The sequence below is a fragment of the Hypanus sabinus genome, chromosome 3, assembly GCF_030144855.1.
Source record: "Hypanus sabinus isolate sHypSab1 chromosome 3, sHypSab1.hap1, whole genome shotgun sequence".
NCBI lineage: Eukaryota > Metazoa > Chordata > Chondrichthyes > Myliobatiformes > Dasyatidae > Hypanus > Hypanus sabinus.
In genome coordinates this window covers 66,843,714-66,863,363 of record NC_082708.1, presented here as the reverse complement: position 1 = coordinate 66,863,363, position 19,650 = coordinate 66,843,714, and positions in this window count along the sequence as shown.

Below are 19,650 nucleotides of genomic sequence, written 5' to 3'. Positions count from 1 at the left end.
TCAAAGTATAGCAACCTGCTGAGGTAACAATAGGTTATGGGAAATTGTTTACTGTGGGTTGATCACAGCTAACTGGACTAGACTGCTATGTACGATTTGGTAACAGCTTTAATGAATGGATTTTCATTCAAAGAGTTATTGATTGCATAAAAACGAGCCCCTCAACTCACTCTGCCCATGTCAACCACCAAGTATCCACTTGTGATATCCCATTTATCAGCAGCGAAAGGCTTTACCAGATCAGAACCCTCAGTGTCCTGGTGATTCAAATGCTCATCTGGATACTTTATATGTTGTAAGAGTCTCTACCTCCCCTATCCTCTTAGGCAGTGTGGTCCAAACTCCAGCTACTGTCTGAGTGAAAAAGGTTATTGTTTATATGCCCTCAAAATTTCTCACTCCTTACCTATGCCCTCAGCTTATAAATATCTCTGCTATAAGGGAAAAAGCTATCCTATCTGTGACCTTCAGAATTTAGTATACAGTACCTTAATCAGTCTCTGCTGTTCTAAGGAAAACAAACCCGTCCTATCCCATCAATCCTCATAAGTGAGGCGTTCCATGACAGGTAACATCTTCGTAAGTCTCTTATGCTCCTTATGTCCTTACCAGTCATTGTGTGTTCATCAATGCCAAAAATGAGACTAATTTTCATTCCAACTGCAAATTTATCATTTGTACCTCCTGTACTAATATCTATGCTGTTGACGTATATGACTAACAGGCAGAGTCCCAGTACCAAACCCTCTGGTACATCATTTTCCATACACAAACAAAACCCCTCTGCCTCCCAGTACAAATCCAAACCTTGATACATTCTGTCAATTAGCTTCAGATTCCATAGACTCTTTCAAAAGCAGCTGTTGGAACAGCCAGCATGATTTTACAAACTTTTTTCCCTCTTACTCTGTGGAAACACTTCAAAATGCCCTGATTACCAATTCTTCCAATTAAAAATTTGTGGAAAATTCTACTAGTTTCTTGGTGATCTTATGAGGATAGAACTTACTGTCAATCTCCCTTTTATTCTTTAAACCCTATAGACCCCAACAAACTGTTCACATTTCAAAGTTAATCATTATACAAGAGACATCCCTGTTGCTCTACTGAGAACTTATGGTGCATTTTGAAATCTCCCTTAATATTAATAATTCACACTCTGCATTTAATTTAATATACTCAGATTGCCATCAAGCTTTCATAATTTGCACGATCCAATCTGAGGACATACTATGGCGACCCACTTCCTAGCGCACTCACAAATAGCCAGCGCGCCAACATAAAGGCCAGTCCCAAAAGGGCGCCAAGTCTGCTTCACCAGCAAGGGGAAAAGCTCACATGGGACTGTGAATACGTGCCTCCTACAGCATCCGCACCCAGGGAGGGCGGGATCAGGGAGGCTTTAAAACGAAGCCGCGAAGTTCGAATAAAATCTTCTTTAACTGCAGTTTACCTACTCCATGTCGTTATTTCAGCGCTGCGTGTAGCACACTGCTACAATTGGTGACCCCGACGGTCCAAACAATATTTGGGCCGAAGATGAATGACGCCGCATCTGTTCATACAGTTTCGTTGAAACTACCAAGCTTCTGGACGCTGCGACCTCACCTGTGGTTCCAGCAAGCAGAAGCCCAATTCCATGTTCGGCAGATAACCTCAGAGGACACACGTTACTACTACGTGGTGAAGTCCCTCGACCAGGACACAGCGGCCCAGGTTGAGGAGTTCATACAGTCTCCCCCAGCAGACAGCAAATACACGGAATACAAAGCCCTGCTCATAAGGACTTTCGGACTCTCATGGCGCAAGCAGGCTGCCCATTTACTGCACCTGGATGGTTTGGGGGACAGACCTCCATCGGCTTTAATGAATGAGATGTTGTCTCTGGCATGTGGACACAAGCCCTGCCTCATGTTTGAGCAGACATTCCTGGAGCAGCTGCCTGAGGACATATGCCTACTGCTGTCCGACACGGATTTCAGCGAACCCCGGAAGGTGGACTTGCTGTGGAACGCCAAGAAGGTGAGTGGGGCGTCCGTCGCACAGATCACCTGGCCACACTCCCAGCAGCAAACCAGTCCAGGCCCGGCCGCGGAGCCTGCTAACCCCAGAAGCAAGGGTGAGGGGACCAACGAACAATGGTGCTTCTATCACCAGCGGTGGGGTGCAGAAGCCCGCCGCTGTAGCCCGCCCTGCAAGTTCCCGGGAACGCCAGGGCCAGCTACTGCTGATGGCTATGGCGACTGGCCATCGGGATAGCCTCCTGTATGTGTAGGACAAGCAGTCGGCACGCCGTTTTTTGGTTGACACCGGTGCCAAGATCAGCGTCTTACCTCCAATGAGTTACGACACCCACAACAGGGCACCAGGTCCCCCCCTGAGGGCCATGAATGGCAACACAGTAAGGATCTATGGCACCTGTCAGGTGCAGCTACAGTTCGGCTCCAGCCGGTTCAAGTGGGACTTCACACTGGCCGCTGTAGCCCAACCGCTTCTGGGTGCGGATTTTTTGCGGGCTCATAGCCTACTGGTCAACCTGCCCAGGAAGAGACTGGTCCAAGCCAAGACCTTTCAGACGTTCTCTCTGGGTGCAGCCCAGTTGCCAGCCCCTCACCTCAACTCCATCATGCTGTCCGACAACGACTTCACCAGGGTCCTGGTGGATTTCCCATTGGTTCTGGCACCGCAGTTCACGGCAGCCATGCCCCGACACGGCATACAGCACCACATCCCGACCCAGGGACCACCCCTCCATGCCCGTGCTCGGCGGCTTCCCCCGGACAAGCTCCGACTGACGAAGGAGGAGTTCAAGAGGATGGAGGAATTGGAGATCATACAGAGGTCCGACAGCCCTTGGGCCTCCCCCCTGCACATGGTGCCCAAAGCGACAGGGGGCTGGAGACCATGCGGCGACTACCGCAGGCTGAACGAGGCTACAACACCAGTCCACTACCCTGTGCCGCACATACAGGACTTTGCAGCAAACCTGCACGGCGCACGGATCTTCTCCAAGGTGGACCTCGTCTGGGGATACCATCAAATCCCGATGCATCCTGACGACATCCCCAAAACGGCTCTCATCACCCCGTTTGGCCTTTTCGAGTTCCTCTGCATGCCGTTCGGCCTGAAGAATGCTGCACAGATGTTCCAACGGTTAATGGACCTAGTGAGACACGACCTGGACTTTGTTTTCATCTATTTGAACGACATCCTCATAGCAAGCAGCAGTTGTCAGGAGCATCTGTCCCACCTCCGCCAACTCTACGCCCAACTGAGTGAATACGGTCTAACAATCAACCCCGCCAAATGTCAGTTCGGGCTCGACACCGTCGACTTCCTGGGCCACAGGATTACTAAAGACGGGGCAACCTCTCTGCCCGTTAAGGTAGATGCGGTCCGCCATTTTCCTTGACCCACCACAATCAAAGGCCTTCAGGAATTCGTGGGTATGGTAAATTTCTACCACCGCTTCCTCCCTTCAGCTGCCCGAATCATGCGCCCCCTGTTCGCCCTGATGTCGGGTCCAGGCAAGGACATTACCTGGGACAAGGAGTCCGCCGCTGCTTTCATTAAAAAGAAAGAAGCCTTGGCAAACACCGCGATGCTAGTACACCCCAGAATGGACGTCCCTACCGCCCACACAGTGGACGCATCCAACATGGCAGTCAGTGGGGTACTGGAGCAACTCATCACGGGTCGCTGGCAACCCCTGGCATTTTTCAGCAAACACCTGCGGCCACCCGAGCTCAAATACAGTGCTTTCGACCGGGAACTGTTGGCGCTATACCTGGCAAACCGGCATTTCAGGTACTTCTTAGAAGGTAGGCCCTTCACCACGTTCACGGACCACAAACCGCTTACCTTTGCATTTACGAAAGTGTCCGATCCCTGGTCGTCCCGCCAGCAACGCCACCTGTCCTACATCTCTGAATACACAACGGATGTCCGGCACGTCTCGGGTAAGGACAATATCGTGGCGGATGCGCTCTCTCGCCCTAACATTCATGCCCTTTCCCAAGGGGTAGACTTTGAGGCGCTGGCAGAGGCGCAGCAGGCGGACGAGGAGATCCCTAGTTACAGGACCGCAGTCTCCGGTTTGCAGCTCCAGGACCTCCCCGTAGGCCCAGGTGAGAGGACCCTTCTCTGTGACGTCACCACCGTCCAACCCCATCCCGTTGTCCCAGCAAACTGGCGACGCCATGTTTTCAACTACATTCATAAACTAATGCACCCCTCCATCAGGACAACCATCCGGATGGTCTCCAGCAGGTTTGTTTGGCACGGTCTCCGCAAGCAGGTCAGTGAATGGGCCAGAACGTACATGCACTGCCAGATGGCCAAGGTGCAACGGCACACTAAAGCCCTGCCGCAGCAGTTCCATCCCGCCCACGAGCGTTTCGACCACATTCATGTGGATATTGTGGAGCCCCTGCCAGTGTTGCGCGGAGCGCGGCACCTCCTGACTATCGTGGACCGGTTCACCAGATGGCCAGAGGTGATCCCGCTCACCGACACCACCTCCGAATCTTGCACCCAGGGACTGATCATCACCTGGGTGTCCCACTTTGCTGTACCGGCCCACATTACCTCTGACAGAGGCGCCCAGTTCACCTCCAGCCTGTGGTCAGCTATGGCCAGCCTTTTGGGGACTCAGCTGCACCACACCACTGCCTACCACCCACAGTCGAACGGCCTGGTGGAGCGTTTCCACTGTCACCTAAAGTCGGCTCTCATGGCCCGCCTGAGAGGAGCTAACTGGGTGGACGAGCTTCCCTGGGTCCTACTCGACAACTGCACACACCCAAAGATGATCTGCACACCTTGTCGGCCGAGTTGGTGTACGGCGCACCCCTGGTCATCTCCGGGGAGTTCATACCAGCCCCAAGGGGGCAAGAGGAAGATCCCGCAGCAGTCCTGGGCAGACTACGCGAGAAGCTCGGTAACCTGGCCCCCATACCCACTTTGCAGCATGGGCAGAACCTGACCTGCGTACCCAAAGACCTGCAGAACTGTAAGTTTGTGTTTGTACGATGGGGCGGGCATCCGCCACCGCTACAACGGCCCTACGAGGGGCTGTTTACGGTGCTCAGGAACAACGGGTCCACATTCGTGCTGGACATTGGGGGGAAAGAGGAGGTTTTCACGGTGGACCGACTCAAACCGGCCCATGTGGACCTGGCGCAACCGGTCGAATTTCCGGCACTGCGGCGCAGAGGCCGACCTCCCAAACAGGGTCCAGTCCAGACTGTGGACATTGGGGGGTGTATCGCCGGTTCTGGGGGGGGGGGGGGGGGTTATGTGGCGACCCACTTCCTAGCGCACTCGAACCGGCTCAGTTCGAGTCTTTTAGCCAGCGCGCCGGCATAAAGGCCAGTCCCAAAAGGGCGCCAAGTCTGCTTCACCAACAAAGGGAAAAGCTCGCGCAGGACTGTGAATACGTGCCTCCTACAGCATCCATGCCCGGGGAGGGCGGGATCAGGGAGGCTTTAAAGCGAAGCAGTGAAGTTCGAATAAAATCTTCTTTAACTGCAGTTTACCAACTCCGTGTCGTTATTTCAGCACTGCGTGTAGCACACCACTACAATACCTTCATTTTCTGCAAGAAATATTTCAGATTTAGTTACCTGGGTGGGACAGAAAATTAATAGTCACCACCTGAAAAGAGAAAACTAAAAAGAATGTTCGCAGCACTTCACTTGGGACCAAGACCCAAAGTCAAATAGTTCTTTGAAAGACTAAATTTATGGGCATATTTTGATTCCATTTTATAACAAAATTGTCCTGGTGGAAAGTAAATATTGTGTGCACTCCTAAGCTTCTGGATAAAATAGCATTTTACATTTTGAGAAAAACCTTACCCAAGTTCCAAGAAGCTTAGGTTGAAATTTGAGTCAACAGCAAGTGGCTAGGATTTTGGGATAGGCTTGTTCAGGATCTATCAAGCTGGCAGGATTAAAACCATTCCTAAATTTCCTCAGTTTTATTTGTTGTGGCTGGTCCTAGAACACCAGGTACACTTCTAAAATCTATTCCAAGTTATTCAGAGAGCATTGTAAGTATTATCTCTGAACATTTAATTCCCTGGCACCAGATGGGCAAAATTCAGTTGTACATTTCAACATTACTACTTTAGGACATGGAAAAAATAGCAGACAAGGTAACTACCCCAGTATTCCTATGAAAAAAAAGTGCACTGATTGGAGGCAATTTGTGAGAGTACCCTCTAAGCTTATATTTTAAATTTACTCACAAGCTTATTGACATCTGATGTCAGCAAGAATGAGAGAGCTCTAAGCTGTCACCCAATGGGTCAGGAAATTTCCTTATGACCTCACATCTATTTAAAGATACAGCACAGAACAGGCCTTCCTGACTGTTTGAGCCACACTGCCTGACAACCCCAATGTAACCCTAACCCAATCATGGGACCATTTACAATGATCAATTAACCTAGATTTTGGACTGTGGGAGGAAACAGGAGCGCCTGGAGAAAACCCCTGCATTCCACAGGGAGGACACAGAGACTTCTTACAGAGGATGCCGCGATTGAACTTGAACTCTGATGCCCCATGCTGTAATACTGTTGTGCTAAATTCTACAGTACTGAGGCATCCTAATTCTGATGTTTACTGAGAATCCATCCTACTTTTGTTGTGGGTCAGATGTTATAGGGAATTAATAGATTTCAGACCATCAAACTTATGGTTCAAGACGACGCTACTGAAGATGTGCAACAGCTTACTTGTGGTTTGAAAGCAAAGGAATTCGATTAAAAACATACTAGTGACACTTTTTTGAAGTAAATTGTGGTAAACTATCACCACAAACAATGAAGAAGCCAGTGAAGGTGAAGTAAATTCAAACGATGTGCCATGCTGGTTGACACACTTGGAGTTGGAGCCGTGCTGGTCAGAGTGAACAATTTGGAGAGGAATAGCTGAGGCAGAGGAGTTCTGATGCCCCTCCAACTAACCCGGGTGCGAGGTTAGATCGCTCTAAGCGCTGAGCACATTTGGAGAGGTCAAGACCAGCTTCTTCAGCAACAAAGTCTAGGCAGAGTGTTCTTAGCCTGGAGTGACACCCCGCACAGAGCCTGAGTCCTAATGCGAGGTACAATTCATTGTTCAGACAATTTCAACACCAGCCCAATGGACTGGTGGCTCCTCTCTCCAACACACTGAGGCTATGAGGCTGCCCCCGGCTGAAAACTTTGTGATGATATGCCCTGTGAATATGATGAACTGAATACCAAGACTTTGGGCCTACTCCAGGCTGCTCTGGGGATTTGGATCTAAGGACTCAATTTGGTTCGGAATGCTGTTGATGTTGCTTGCTTCTGTTGTTTGCATGATTTGTGTATTATTTTTCCTTTCTCTGTACATAAGAGGTTGGTCTTTATTTAATAGTTTTTTTTGGATTTCTTGCTTTGCGGCTGCCAGTAAGCAAACAAATCTCAAGGTTGTATAATTAATACATTTGTTGATAATAAATCTACTTTGATTCAATGGGATGAAGAAGTACTTGTGTAAACTCATTGTATTGTTGATAAAGAGTCATAATTCTATCTTTAATTTTCAGACTACAAGCTTCACTTGATAATATGAAACTTCATGCTTCAAACAAGAATTGGAGACAAATAAATTGGATCTGAATCTTAGTTACTGGCAACTCCTCTAATCATTAAAAAGACTTATTTAGAAGCATGAATATTCAAAGGCACTCTGAAACTTGCATTTTCTTATATTGACCCTTCTGTTGCTTTGAACACTGCTAAAATAACATCCTGTCAATTATAACCAATACTGATTTAAGTTTGTGCAAATTTCATTCTAATTAATTTGCATATCAACTCCAAGCAACTGAGCTTTAGTTTTCAGAGGAAACCAACATAACTAAAAAATAGAATTTATTCAGTCACTTTGAACGGTGGTTTTGTCATCACTTATAGTTCGTTTGAATTATTTTGAATTAGTTTACTTGACTGCTATTAAATGGAACACATAGACTCTCGTCGTAAAATATTCCTGATCAAAGTATGAAAACATTCCCAGATTAAATTGTTTGCTATATGTTTTACGTTTCTGTTCTGTTTTCAAATTTAATTTATTTACAATAGGAGGTGTAGGAAAACTCAGGAATATGAAGGGAGAGAGCAAATGAGATGATTGGAAAAAAAAATAAAGATAACTAAATAATAAATAATCATAAGTAAACAAAAACTGGCAAGCTTTAGAGAAAACTTGAGAAAGAAAAATGAAGGTTAAAAAAAGTTGGCAGCGTCAATGTTGACAATTCATATTTCAAGAGGGAGTTGAAGATAAAGTTTCAAACTGTAGCCAAAGGGAGAAGGAGAAAATCATTGAAATTCTGTCATAGAGCAGAATGTATGAAAGAATCAATGTTAAAAAGCAATGTTTTTACCTGCTAAAAGGGGATGGTAATGAAACAACTAAAGAACAAAGGATGTCTTTAGAGACTGGAAGAGCAGTCATTATTTGAAATTCTGATGAGCACAGAAAGCTGCAATATGCTTTTGCTTCAAGCTAAGGTGCGATTATTGAAGCCAATTTTCACAGAAACATAGAAATTGGGCCCTTTAAGCATGCTCGAACATAGTCTGGTTTCTTTTCCATTCCTTTCCAGGGAGGAAGTGACTCAGCCCAAAAGCTCGATTGTCTGTTCCTCTCCATAGATGCTGCCTGACCTGCTGAGGTCCTCCAGCATCTTATGTATGTTAATCTGGAATTCCAGCATCTGCAGAATCTCTTGTGATTATGGTCTAATATTCTATATGATTGTGGCAGATACCTAAATTAATATCCTACTCCTATCTACAGTCCTCATGGCCTTTTCAGCTAGAGAATTTTTTCTAACTTCTTCTTAAATATAATTCATGATTTACTTTCTGTGATAGAGAATTCCATAGGTTCTTGGAATGACGAAGTTTCTGCTAAATGGCCTGCCCTGTAATGGTAGGCTGTGATACTAGGTGCTATACTTCCTCATAGCCAAGTACATCATTCTTTCATCTCGTCTTTCCAGTCTCATCAGGGTTTCAGGAGTTGGAATGGCCTCCACTCTGATCTGTAGTAAACATGAATACAATCATCCTAATCTCCCTTCATACATCAGTCCTAGCATTGCAGAATTAGTTTGGGTGAACTTTCAATGGAGGAACATCTTTCCTCAAAAATTGCAGAAGTGTAATGCCCTGGCTAAGAACATGTTTTATTGTATTACTACTGTTGTTCTGTTAAGTGTTTCATTTTCTGCAGCTTTTCTGTAAAATACAGTGAGTTCTATTAATTAAGCTTCCCAGTTCAGTTCTTTGGTTTCTACTAAGATAAAGAATTGTTTGCTCAGCTTAGGAATGCTGTGCTGGCCAATCAGGTTTGCCTTGATAACATTCTGTCCAGTGGGATGCCACAGGACATTTGAGAGAGCTTAGCAGCATCAGATTTCTAGGAAACAGTGGGTTAGGTTTGGGGGTTTTGGTTGGCAGGGCTTGGAAGAAGAAGGAATTGTGGAGAAGAGCACAAGGGAAAATGTTTGCAGAACTCCACCGGAAGGAGGGACCCTGCTGTAAGAAGTGCTTTGTGCACACGAATGGTTCTAAGGAGCAAGTGCCAATATTTCTGCATTGTAACGGTCTTCAAGGGAAGTTCGAACTGTGGCTGGTGATGTGGGTTCAGCGCCATGAATAATTAAAGTAAAACATCTGACTATATAACAATAAGCTCCAACATTTACGTGCTAAATGGTTTAACTGTAATGGGCCATTTTTCTATTACTTGTTTGTTAAAGTTGAAATATCTATAAATATGCTTCCACTTTAAGTTTCTGCCGGTGTAAATTCTGTTAATTCCTGGTGAATAGGGCAGTGTTTCTACAGCATTCACCATAATTCCCATTCGCTCACTGGAGTGTTCCAGCTTACCCCTTTGGTTGGGCCTGAATCATACTGACCCTAGGCATGGGTGGCTTACTGAAGGTGGCCTTCTCAACACTGCCCATGCAATGCTGAGTCACGAGGCTGTTAGCCAGAGTTAGCTAATGAGCCAACTTTGTTACAAGCCTTGGTGAGAGGGTTACAAAAGCTATGTACCATACCTGAGGCGTGATCTTATCAAGACAGTGCACAATTGTGATGAGACATCCCTGCTCCTGTCTTCAGTTCTTCTTGATTTGAAAGGCAACAAACCATTTGTTTTTTTAAATTTCTTGCTGCACTTGCATTCTTATTTTCAACAGGTTGCATAAGGACATTCAGGACTTACTCAATTCTCCCTTCCTTACACTCTCTCCATTCAAATAATAATCAGCTTTCATATTTGGTGCTGAAGTACATAACCTAATATTTATTCACATTTTGTTATATTTGGCATGCACTTGCCCACTTACTCGACTCTGGAGCCTTACTGCATCCGCCTTACAGCTGATTCCCTCACCCAGCCTTGTGTCATTTGTAACCCTAGAGATATTACATCTAATTTCCTCCTGCACAGGAGTGGAACCCAGTGTGTTCTTCAGCTGATACAGGGCATACACTTAAAGGTTCAATGTGGTATGTGTTCAGAGATGCTTTTCTGTACACCTCTTTGTAATATGTACTTACCTTCCTGTCAGCTTGAACCAGTCTTGGCCATTGTCTGTTCTCTCAGTAACAAGGCATTTTCACCCTCAGGACTGCTGCACACTACATACTTTTTGTTTCTTGTGCCAGTCTCTGTAAACTGTAGGGACTGTTATGCATGAAATTCCTAGGAAATAAGCAGTTTCTGAGATACTCAAACCTCCCCATCTGGCACCAACAATCATTCCACTTAGATCACATTTCTTCCTTTTCTGAAGCTTGGCTTGAAAAACAACTGAACCTCTTGTATATGCTCTTATGCAATGAGTTGCTGCCACATGATTGGCTGATTAGATATTTGCATTGATTAGCAGGTGTATGGGTATGCCTAATAAAGTGGCCACTGAGTTAATATTGTGAATAGCAAGGAATCAAACAAAGAGCACCTTGACTCACAGTTAAATGCAAACTTAATGTAAAATGCACCCACTCTCAGCTCACCTTGAGATTTGAACTCTATTGCCTCTGCATATAAACAAAATCTGGAACTGAGTGCATCTAGATGAGAAGGTTGTTTCTGCAAGTAAGTACCTCTTGAATGTTGAAGCATTTTCCATCATTTTAAGAGTAGGTTTACAGAAATAACAGCAATGGGGTGATAAATAACTGGACCAGATGTACACTGCAATTCCTTACTGTCTTCTCTTTACAGCTGTTCAACATTTCGGCTGAAGTTTCTTCTGGAAAGTTCAGGAAACGCACAATTTATATTAATATTGCTGAGCAGATCCCAAACATGTTACCTGCCACAGAAATGCAGGAGTTGAAAAGCCTACTTAACTTGCTTGAAGACCTTGCATTGATTTTTATGTATCTAATGTTTCATTCCATTTTGAGGTTAGTTATAGACGTAATATTCTATCTCTATACCACCTGTAATACAAGGAATTAGTCAACTTATGCTAATAATCCAGGAAACATAATCATTTAAAATTAACCCCTGAATGCTCCCACCATCAAATTGTAAGCTCTACTGTTTGTTTATTGGAAGCAGAATGACCACCTGACGGAGGTACCGTCTGAAATAAACAGTTCTCAATTTGAATGTCATTATGAATCTAAACTTTTGTAACTGAAGGGAAGCAAGGAAGAAAGTTAGAAAGTGAGGAATGGATTAATAAGGAGAAAGAAGCGATGGAAGCAAGAAACAAAGGTAAAAAGCTGTCTATAGAATATTATGTTTAAAGGAAAACATATTCACAAAAGAAGTCCTTGTTACTAGCTGGCACAAGTCCAAATTTTAATGAAAATGTACTCATGTTAATAAATTGCAATACTCCAAGTGATATCTTTGTGGCAGATCGTGTTTGATTGCTGCTCGTTGCTTGTTATTTGAGATTGCAAATCTATGGCATTCTCTACTTCATGAACAAATGACAAATTCATTCTCTTCCAAAACAATTGTGAAAGATAGAATCTCAGACACCTTATATAACCTGGCCATTAAGCAGTTTTCTTAATTAATAAAATGAATACATCACCTTGGGGTAATGGATACCCTGCTTACCACAGCACACTGCCTGCTGAGGCTCACCCACGCTCATTGATAGTCAACTTTTTCACTGAAATTGAATGTCTGTAAATGTCATTCACAAATGCTTGAACACACCAAAGGAACAATTAAAGTGCAAAACTCGAAGCTAATTTTCATATTTAAAAATGCAGAGGAGCATGTATGCACATTCTTAAAAAGATTTCAATACATTTAAACTCTCTGAATTAAATCATGTTGACAGGTTCAAACCATTCTCCAAGCAGTTACTTCTTCTCACTGATTTCAGTGGGACTGCTGTAACTTCTTTATTCAGTATCAGGATTGCAGTTCAGCCAGCATTCATGCGCCATCCCAGTGGCCCGTAAGCCACTTCTAGAACTGCTGCTGTGCTTTCAGTGAATGCGCAGTTGGTGGGGGTGGGGGCGTGGGAGGTGTGGAGGGAGTTCTAAGATTTTGCCTCTGCAACAATGAAAGACTGAAAAAAATGCAAAAATGCAGTTAGTGGTGTTCCTCTATGCCTACTTCCACTTTCCTTCTTACTGCTAGAGTTTGTGAGTCTGAGAGATGCTGTTGGGGCACCCATATGAGTAACTGTTAATATGTTACTTTGTGCCATTGTTGGAGGGAATGGATGTATTGGATGGCTGATAAAGTACTAACTTGTATAAAGCTTAATCCATCATACGAGGGGTGATTAATAAGTTCGTGGTCTAAGGTAGAAGGAGTCAATTTCAGAAAACCTAGCCATTTATTTTTCAAAATAGTCCCCTCCTACATTTACACACTTAGTCCAGCAGTTGTGGAGCATACAGATTTTGGACCTTCAGAAAGTGTCCACAGCATGGGGTGATTGATAAGTTCGTGGCCTAAGTTAGAAGGAGATGAATTATACAGCTCTCATTACATGCACATGCAGTCAACCCTTTGAGTGATTATGCAGAATGTTTGAAGTTAATAACTCATCAGGGTGATTGTTAATTTCATGGCCTAAGGTAGAAGGAGATGAGTTATTAACTTCAAACTTTCTGCGAAGAGTTGACTGCATGTGCATGTAACAAGAGCTGTATAACTCATCACCTTCTACCTTAGGCCACAAACTTATCAATCACCCCTGCTGTGGACACTTTCTGGAGGTCCAAGATCTGTATGCTGCACAACCACTGGACTAAGTGTGTAAATGTAGGAGGGGACTACGTTGAAAAATGAATGTGCTAGGTTTTCTAAAATTGACTCCTTCTACCTTAGGCCACAGACCTATCAATCACCCCTTGTAAATGGGTTATGTTACTTGACACCAGAGCTGGGAATTCTATGGAGCTTTGCACTGCTCCAATGGATTCCAGAATGGAGTCTCTCCTGCTGCAGAAGTCCACGTCCACACTAGACATCAAGTCTTAAACTTGATTGAGACTGACAGAAACACTGGAATTTATTTACTTATTTATTGAGATTCAGTGCAGAGTAAGGTCTTTTGGTCCCTTGGACCACACCATGCAGCAAGCCCTGAGCCTGATCACAGCTCAACTTATCACCATTTCGCCTACTAACACGTACATCTTCAAACTGTGGGAGGAAACCAGAGCACCTGGAGGAAACCCACATGTTCATGGCGAGAATGTACAAACTCTTTACAGACAATGGTGGGGTCTCTGGTACTGTAAGACGCTGCGTTAACCACTATGCTACTGTTCTACCTCAGGCAGAAGGTACAGATAGAAGATCAGCAGCATGGATACCATTTGCGTTAGTTTTACCATTCCAACAGTTAATAATGCCATACAGTTTTCCATCACATACATCCAATTTTAGGAAACATTTAGACTAAGAAGCTTGGATGGGATGAATTCCTTCAATCATGTTATTGCGTGGTGTTAACATTTTCTTTCTGTGAGATTTCTTCTTTCAGTATAATTTCAGAATCAGGTTTAATATCACTGGCATATGTCATGAAATATGTTGTTTTGCAGCAGCAGTATGTTACAGTAAATAATAATTTTAACAATATGTAAGAAATTAAATGAAGTGCATAGAGCAAAAAGAGATTTACAAATAGTTCATGGGTTCATTGTCCATTCAGAAATATGATACTGAAGGGGAAGAAGTGTTTCTGAAATGTAGAGTGAGTGTCTTCAGGCTCCTGTACCTTCTCATTGGTGATAACAATGAGAAGAGGACACATCCTGGGTGATGTGGGTCCTTAAGGATGGATGCTGCCTTTTTGAGGCATCACTTTTTGAAGGTGGCCTCGATGCAGGGGAGGCTAGTCCCCATGATAGAGCTGGCTGAGCTTATAATTCCCTGCAACTTTTTCCATTCTTGAGTAGTGGCCCCTCCATATCAGGTGCTGATGCAATCAGTTAGAATGCTCTCCATAGTAAAAATATAGGAATTTGCTAAGAGTATTTGGTGACATACTAAGTCACCTCAAATTCCTAATGAAAGATAGCTGCTGTTGTGCCTTCTTTGTAATTGCATCAGTCTGCTGGGTCCAGGATAGATTGTGAGAGATGCTGACACCCAGGAACCTGAAACCGTTCACTCTTTCCATTGCTGATCCCTTCATCTCTTCCTGCCATTACAGACATTTAAACTATACACTGCATTTGCAAGGCAAACAGCATTATGAAGGATCCCACGCACCCCTCATACAAACTCTTCTCCCTCCTGCCGTCTGGGAAAAGGCACCGGAGCATTCAGGCTCTCATGACCAGACAACGTAACAGTTTCTTCCCCCAAGCCATCGGACTCCTCAATACACAGAGACTGGACTGACACCAACTTACTGCCCTCTACTGTGCCTATTGTCTTGTCTATTATTTATTGTAATGCCTGCACTGTTTTGTTCACTTTATGCAGTCCTGGGTTGATCTGTAGTCTAGTGTAGTTCTCAAAACTAGGACTCAATGATTAAAGCTAATCAGGTGTCCACTTAAATAATACAAGTAACACAGAATCCTCAAGCCTACCAAACTAAATTTCACCAAGATTAAAGAGAAAGCATATTGGAGCGAAAAGAAAAGAAGTACAATATATCGAGGCATTAAGACCATAAGACATAGGAACAGAATTCAGCTATTCGGCCTATCTAGTCAGCTCCACTTTTCCATCATGGATGATTTATTAACCCTATCAACCCCATTTTCCTGCCTTTTCCCCAAAACCTTTGATTGCTTTAATATTCAAGAATATTGCGTTAAATATACTCAATGACTTGTCCTCCCTAGCTGTCAGCGGCAAACGGTTCCACAAATAATCACCTTCAGGCTAAAGCAATTCCTCCTCATCTCTGTTCTAAAGGAACATAGATATATTCTGAGGCAGTGCCCTCTGGTCTTAGGAAACATCCTCTCCACATCCATGCTATCTAGGACCTTTCAAAATTCAATAGGTTTCAACGAGATTCACCTCCATTCTTCTAAACTCCATAGAGAGCAGGCCCAGAACCATCAAACACACTTCATGCATTAACCCTTTCGTTCTTGAGATCATTCTCATGAACCTCCCCTGGACTCTTCCCAAGGATGGTACATTCTTTCTCAGATAAGTAGCCTGAATCTACTCACAATACTCCAAGTATGGTCCGAACAATGCCTTCTGAAGCCTCAGAATTACATCCTTGCTTTTATATTCTAGTCCTCCCAAAATGAATGATAGCACTTGATTTGTCTCCCTTACCAGTGACTCACCCTGCAAGTTAACCTTACAGGAACCCTGTACTAGGACTCCCGAGCCCTTTTGCACCTCTGATTTCTGAATTTGCTCCTCAGTTAGAAAATAGTCTACACGTTTATTTCTTCCACTAAAGTGTATGACCAGATGCTTGCCTACATTGTATTCAGTCTGCTACCTATTTCCCCATTCTCCTAAGCTGTCTAAGTCCTTCTGCAGACTCCTTGCTTCCTCAATATTATCTGCCCTTACAACTATCTTTGTATCATCTGAAAACTTGGCCACATAGTCATCAATTCCATTATCTAAATCATTGACATATAATGTGAAAAGAAGTGGTCCCAACACTGACCACTGTGGAACACTACTAATCACCAGCAGCCAACCATAAAAGGTCCTCTTTATTCCCACTCTTTGCCTCCTGCCAGTCAGCCAATCTTCTATCCATGCTCATATCTTTCCTGTAATACCATAGGCTCTTATGTCGTTAAGCAGACTCATATACAGAACCTTGTCAAAGCTTTCTGAAAATCCAAGTTAGCAACATTCACTGACTCTCCTTTGTCTATCCTGTCTGTTGTTTCCTCAAACAATTCCAACAGATTTCTCAGACAAGTTCTCTGCTTAAGTAAACCATGCTAACTGTGCTATTTTATCATGTACCTCCAAATACCCAGAACCCCGACCCTGAATAATGTACTCCAACATCTTCCCAATCACTGAAGTCAGCCTAACTTGCTTATAATTTGCCAACTTTTGCCTGCCTCCCTTCTTAAAGAGTGCAGTAATCTTTACAATTTCCAGTCTTCTGGAATCACTCCAGAATCTGGTGATTTTTGAAAGATAACTTCTAATCTCTTCAGCTATCTCTTTCAAAAACCTGGGGTGTAATCGATTTGGTCCAGGTGACTTACATATTTTCAGATCTTTCAGCTACCTGATCATCTTCTTCTTAATAATAACAATTACGTTCATTCCTACCCTGACACTCTTGAATTGCTGACTAACTGTTGGTGTCTTCCAAGTAAAGATTGATGCAATATACTTAGTGAATTCATTCATTATCTCCTTGCCCTTCATTACTATCTCTCCAGCATCATTTTCCAGCTGTCCCATATCCACTCTCACTTCTCTTTTACTCTTTATGTATCTGAAAAAATCCTTTGGTATCCTTTTAAAAGTTATTAGCTAGCTTATCTTCACATTCCATCTTTTCTCTTCGTATTGCTTTTTTTTTGTTTTGGTTTTTCAAAGCTTCCAAAACCTCTGGCTTTCCATTAATATTCATTTTTATGTCTTCTCTTTTGCTTTTGTGCTGTCTTTGACTTCCTTTGTCAACCATGGTTGTCTCATCCTCTGCTTAGAATACCTCTTCCTTGGGATAACTCTGTTCTGCACTTCCTGAATTACTCTAAGGAATCTCAGTCATTGACGTTCTTCTGTCATCCCTGCTTGTGTCCCCTTCCAATCAACTCTGCCCAGCTCTATTTGGCCTTTGTAGTTGCCCTTACTCCACTGTGATACTAATACATTTGATTTTAGCTTCTCCCTCTTCAACTGCTGGGTAAATTCTATCACATGGTAAACACTGTCTCCCAAGGGCTGCTTTACCATAAGCTCCAAAAGTGCTGTAGCAAGTGTCAGATGTTGCTCTCCTTACATATGGACTTTTATGATGACATAATGGAGGTTGCAGTGACACAAAGCAAAATTATGATGCTCTGAATTTTCAGGAAAGTGACATTCAAAATATAGAAATAACTACTGATCCAGTTCTACACCGTTTCATTGGTTGTAGCCTGTTGTGTGAAGAATGCCTGTAAATATCAAAATAAATGTTAGAAGGATGGTTTGACCATTGCAGCAACCACAACCTATACATTTTGACCATAAGGTTCTGAGGAATTCTCACAGACATGTCCATATTGATGCTCTGGCATTACTAATCTATTGCTATCATGTCTGCTTCCAGAAGAGTATTAAAAACCAGCACTTCCTCCTACGGGTCTTGATGATTTTGTCTTTATTGAAGGAGTCTGTTGAGGAAATTTTCCAACAAGTCTCAGTATACTGTATGTTCCTTACCTTGTTCTCACCGTTGATAGAGTGCTTAAGCCATCAATACGGATGAGAGAGCGTGCACGTGGGCTTTAGGCTCTGCAGTGGTTGTGATCACCAAAGCCTGTTACATGGGGGTGTATGGCATAGAGGAACATGAAGTACTAAAGGTATTAAGAAATGATAATTAATACTGCATTTGTGAATTTGAATGCAGACTCTCTGCAGCCTTATATTGGACTGTTGGCTCCAGCCGTCACATCCTTTTGTTGCCACTTCGTTACTGACATAAGGAAGCAAGAAACTGCAGATGTTGGAATCTGGAGCATCAGGCAAGTTGCTGGAGAATTCAAGTGAGAGTACAGTATCTGTGGGGGGAAAAGAATTGTCGATGGTTTGAGATAAAAGCCTGCATCGGACCCCATTTGGAAATGTTAATGCTAAAACTGTTGCTGGAGTGAAATCCATTCATGAGCTTTTCAAAGTGCTTATATACCCAGAACTTTGCCATTAAAACAGAGAAGCAAATAATGATTGAAATGTCACACAGAATGACATTCTCTTGAGAGGACGATAAGCAAATTCTCTGATATAGGAGTGAGAGGGAACCATTTTCACAGAATTATAAAAAGCAGGCAAGATTGAGATAAAGAAATTATGATCGAAGTATCGGTGATTGTGGGAGCAAGTCATGCCAATCAAATTTTCACAAGTGTAATTTTTTGTATTATAAAGTAAGTCAAGAGCACACTCTAGTATCTTGCAAGAAAGCTGCAGGCAGGATTGATCTCTTTTACACAAGGGAACAGACTGCTCAATATAATCATTGACATGGTTTATATTTTAAGCCATCCAGAGGCAAAGGGAAATATATGTACATATGTGCAATATGTAAAGCTAAATGGGCAATTTGCAAGGAAAATAGGGACAGGAATTATAGCTTGTGCAGGTGTATGTGTTCCTTTGTGTGGTTACTGGCATGAATTGGTCAGAGTTAGAGAAAAATTCCAGTGAGTTGAAGTTAAAATGGCAGCTAAGTATTAAAGCTGTGTAAGCTTGCCTAAAGAGATTGTACTAGTGCATAGTATATTGTAATATCTATAATCTTTGGAAATTATTTGTATTGCTTACATTATTTGTAGTTCTTGAATTTATATTTTTGTATTTGTAGGATTACTGAATAATTTCTTAAAGGATGTGATGGTCATGCTGATCTGTGAGTTTAGTTTTATTCCACCCAGATGGGTTCAGGCTAAATTCAAAGAGTATGTACAAGAGAAAACCACACTGAGGTATGGTTTGAATTAGTGTTACTTTGTGCTTACAGGAGCCAAGTCTTACAAAACTGCAGTAGATGGATATACATTAATGCAATGAATAACACCATTAGATCTAGCAGGAATAATGAGGTGAAAGCACATACATTGAGAGCTTCCAGCATCCATCAAATGGACACAATTGTTGTGTATTTAATATTTCAGTAATATTTGAGTAAAATTGTAAATATATTGATTAATTAAGCATTCTTTGCTGTTTACATAATACATTGCAGGTTATATGTAAAAGTGTGTAAATGACATACGTCATTATGCTACTGCATCATATGGGCATGCCTGACTAAAGGTAAAAACTAAAATATACAGAAGTTAACCCAGCTCTGTGTTTTTCTTTAAATTAGTTTGATATTTTGGAGTTACAAAACATAACAGTGGTGACAAATAACTTTTGAAACAAACCCAAGATGACTACCTACCTGTTGAAGCACAGCAAGACATTTAGATCTTAAAAAAGCGCA